Here is a 4,789-nt window from a genome sequence, read left to right as displayed (position 1 = left end):
ATACAGCATCTTAAAGGGACAAAACCTCCCCATTTCAGTGATAAAAATTTTAAAACAGAAAACTTACAAGAAAATTTCTAAATCTGCTGAATAACAACAAATATTCCTAAAGCAAAATATCATGTTTAAAACTAAAATATTGCAAACTCTTCTTTTGAAATAGATAACAAGGAAAATGTGTCTACTTCTAACATTTCTAATTCACAGATCTTAGCCGTTATAATATAAAAGGGCAGAATTAATTTTTTGAAACATTTGAAATATATTTTTGAAGCAATATTTCCCTTTTTAGTCTTGCAGAACCTTAAAACTCACCCATCATTGTGTGATGTATGTTTTCCTCTCCTTTAAACTGGTAGGATTTTGCAGTAACCATAACCAATAGAATATGGTGAAAGTGGTATTTTATGAATCCCAACACTATGTCAGAAAAAAAGCCATTGCATTTTTTTCCTGTTGTTTGTATGCTCAGTCATGGAGAAGGCGACATGAAGAGGACGTGGGGCTTCTAAACTATACTCCACCTGTTTGCAGCTGAGTACCAGCACCAAGCTGCTAAGTATAAGTGAGGTGCTTTGAAAACGGGTCCTTGGGTTTCCACATACTAGGAACTGCCCCAGCTTGGTATGCATTGATAAAAGAAACAGCACTGAGTCCTGATAAAATTTAAGATATCTGGGATAAAGCATAATGTTTTAATCTGTTAATTTTTGTGTAGCTTTTTATGCAACAGTGAATAACTGATATGACAAGGATTAAAATTCATGAATATTGGAGACATTCTAATAGTGCCTTTTTTTAAACTTTATCTGAGATTGTAATAATTGACTTAAACAAAAATTCTATCTGTAAAATACTCAAATTGTAATCAGGCAGTTTTAAAAAAAACTTCTAAAAGTTTTTTTTTTCCTTTGTATTTACCACATTATAGTAAGTGTGCTTATCTATTTATTTAAAAAATATAAGTCACAGAAGACAGACATTCACAGCCACACTTGTGACCCTACTGAGGTCTAGACAAATTGAAGAATATAAAATAAAAGTGGGAGAAATAATGATACATTGCTGACTGTAAAGCCCCTGGATATGTGGAAACAGAGCTTTGTTACCATTAATAGCCTGGGGCAAATCAAATTGAAATCCCATAATAAATCTCTGCAAAGTATGTTTTCATTGCTAACCCTACAACCCAGTAATTCCCAACATTCTGACTGTGATAGATCACTCTTATGATTGCCAGCTTTGAATCCTAGCCTTTCAGGGATATTGAATGTTTTGAAAAGACCCTTTCAGTCTCAATACAGTTATCGTGATATTATTTTAAAATTATTTTTTGAATGAATTAAATGAGATTTATATGAGGAACAATGTGGGGCAGTGAAATAAGCAAGTTTGATGTCAAATAAGGCTAAATTTAAATTTCTGATTTTCAGAGTGCCTGGATGGCTCAATCATGATCCCAAGATCCTGGGATTGATCCTGGGTCAGGGTGCCCACTCAGCGGGGGACTCCACTTCTTCCTCTCACTTTGTCTCTGACTCTGCTCTTGCTCCTCTCAAATAAATAAAATCTTAAAGAAAAAAAAAAAAAGACAAAACAGGGGCGCCTGGGTGGCTCGGGGGATAAGCCTCTGCCTTCTGCTCAGGTCGTGATCCCAGGGTCCTGGGATTGAGCCCCGCATAGGCTCCCTGCTTAGCAGGGAGCCTGCTCCCCACAACGCCCCCGCCTGTCTCTCTGCCTACTTGTGATCTCTGTCAAATAAATAAATAAAATCTTTAAAACAAAACAAAAACCTGATTTTCAAGGTATGTTACTTTAATACTATTATTATACTTGGAGCCTGGACAAAGTTTGAGTTAATCATTTTTCTTGATTCATGGCAACATATTATCAGTTTATGCAGAATCCCATTTTTTTACCCTTACTGATACATTTTGTTTTCTTTTTCCCCACTCTCCACTCTCACCCTACCACTCTGTCTATAGGAAATAGTTTTAGGCCATGGGATATCGACTTTTGAGTTTGTATGTAGCTTTTAAAAACATATATTTTTGAAGATATATTTATTGTTAATTTATACAAATTTATACAGATTTACACAGTGAGTACTCACCTATAGGTTTTATTTTGTTTCCAAATGTTTCCACTAAGCACATTTTTAGGTTCCGTATAGCCTAGTTTATTGTTTTTAACTCTTTTCCATGGTATACATCTACCTCATATTTACCCATTCAAAATCTAGATTGTCTCCAATAATCTGATACAATATAATTCCGTTATTGATATAATGAGCATCTTCACATATGTTGCATCGTCCTTAATGAGAATTCCTATATGAGGATTTCTCTGAAATACAAACTCAGGAGTTGTTATTGGATCCTGTGATGTGTGCAAATTCAGTTTGATGAAATACTGTCAGACTGGCCTCAAGAATGGATTTTTAAACTAACTTTCCCACTATTATAATTGAAGAATCCTATTTCTCACATTTCCACCAATATTTGCCATTATAGTACTGAAATATAAAAATATAATCCAAAAGCTGCATTTTTGCTTCTAATCTCCTAAACTATACCCTTAGAAGGCAAATACTGTGAGTTAATCATTACCACAGGAAATAATTTTAATACATTTTAGAAATATTTCTAACCTCCCAACCTGAAAGAATATATCATTAGGTTACCCAAGTCCACACATTAAGATTAATCACTTATTTTGTGTTTTTTTAGGAGTCTTTCATTTACAAGTATAAGAATATAGGACTCACATTGACTTTAAGAATATGCAAAAATTATTGCAGAGTTAGAATGACATACAGAAGGTTTGATCTGATGATTCAATCCTATCGTCAAAGACCTATTTTGTTTATAACTTATTTGTCTATATTTTTCTTCTTAGAGAATTTTGCAAGTTAAATGTGAAATTTAAGAAAATACAAATAAAAAAGAAGTCCATGTTCTTTATTGTTGTACAAAAAAATATGAGTAGAGCCAAAAGTAAATTAAAATTATTATCACATTTGTTTACACCACAATCTAGTTCTTCATATTAACTTTATTATTGCAATAACAGAAGAAAGTAGGTTGCAATTTAGGGATTGAGAAAGAGATAAAAATTTAAAAAAAAACACAAAACATAAAAAAACCCGACAACCTTTCCTACCATGTTTATTCTACATCATTTATGTGTGCTCACAGAGATGATTTCTTTTACTTCTCCACTGCGCAACAATTCAGTCGTCCATAAAACTGAACCCGCTCAGAAGCTGAGGGAGTCAGAAACTAGATGGGCCTAAATCCTGGTGCATTGTCATACAATTTTAACAACAGTATAGCTACCAGCTTGTAATTTTTAGGGCTGTGTACAAGGCTCTCCCTTGAATTTGAACCAAAACCAACTTAATGTTCCTTGGGTTTTGTAATATGTGCAGGAATATATGGATAATGAGGAAATTCAAATTTTGGTCTCCACCAGTTACCAAAGCAGTTATCAGTGATCTAGTCCTGCAGGGCTCCATCTTGATGACTTTTGTCATTAAGTGCTTTAGTCTTTCAACTTCATCTCCTCCTGGCTTGAGTTCACCACCAGGTAATTTGAAGAAAGTTATTCTTAGCTTTAGCAGTAACACATGAGATAGCCATGTACAAGCAGAATCCCTTCTGTAGTCCTTCTCATTCCACTTTTATCAAATTCCTCCCTCATGCACTGAAATCTGGGTGCAGCAGAGCTGTCCTTCTCTTAGAAATACTCCTTGTACCAAAAGTGTAATTGGTAAGAGCGTACGGGTTGATGGTTTCCTCCAGGGTGAAGTGCTTGATCTCCTGGATGTACTTGTCTCCAGGCTGATTGACCCCCTGAGGTCAGCTGGTTTGTGAGTGAGTGGGTAGTGCCATGGACATGCTGGACATGCTGGCTAGCTCCAGTACTAGCAGCAAGAGGAAACGGGGCAGGCAGGGAGACTCTCCCTGTGTCAGCAATGGTTATTTGTGTCCCCCTCAGCATATGCCATCTGCCATTAACATGAGAGCACAAGAGGAGACTTATTTGTCTGTCTTCATGGAGTTCAGTTTTTTTTTTTTTTATTATTTATTTTTCTCAAACTCATAAAATGGCTTCCAGAAATTTCCAGGATCTATAGGCTTCCAGCTTTCTATCACACAGAAAGAGAAAGTGTCTCCCAGAAACATTTGAAGAGTGGGAAATTATGTTTCAGTATGCAAAAATACATTTTATAGATTTTATTCATTTGCTTGAATTAAGCTTCTTATATCAATTACCCTAAACTAAGCCAACTAGGGACTAATCCTGAAGTTGGTACTGGTGTCTACTTTTCTAAAGTATATGAACTGTGTAAGAGTGGTAAATACAGAATTGACAATCAAGGTAAAACTACAGAAAAGAAGGATAAATAGATGTGGAGAGCAGAAAGAGCAAACGTTCATAAACTAGAAAAACTATGTACCCTGACACAATTAAAATAATTTAATCTTTTATAAGCAAGTAACATTTTCATAAAATGTAGACTAAGCTTTAAAAATTTTAGTTTTACTAATATTTTCACTATAATAATTATTAAAAATAAAATGTATGTTTTATCAAGTTATATGATTTTGAGATTCATAGAGGTTATTGTTTTGCCTCTTAAACATCTTACATACCTATGCTCATGTAAACATGTTTCATAATATCAACAGATTTTGTGAGAATGGTTTATTAAAACAGTTTCAGAATTTCACAAAATAAACATTTATCATTCTGTAATACTCTCTTGTTTTCATGAAATGATATT

The 4,789-nt window shown here is 34.2% G+C and overlaps 1 pseudogene across 1 annotated transcript; it reads right to left on the bottom strand.

The window, feature by feature from the left end:
• Positions 1 to 3,232: 3,232 nt before the first annotated feature.
• Positions 3,233 to 3,899, bottom strand: LOC308341594 (cleavage and polyadenylation specificity factor subunit 5-like; annotated as a pseudogene). Its single transcript has one exon. The product of its transcript is annotated as a cleavage and polyadenylation specificity factor subunit 5-like (transcript).
• Between the last annotated feature and the right edge of the window lie 890 nt (positions 3,900 to 4,789).

Source organism: Martes martes, assembly GCF_963455335.1.
Source record: "Martes martes genome assembly, chromosome: 4".
NCBI classification, from domain to species: Eukaryota; Metazoa; Chordata; class Mammalia; order Carnivora; family Mustelidae; genus Martes; species Martes martes.
Note: the sequence above shows the minus strand (reverse complement) of the source record. Positions and strands in the feature narration are given on the sequence as shown.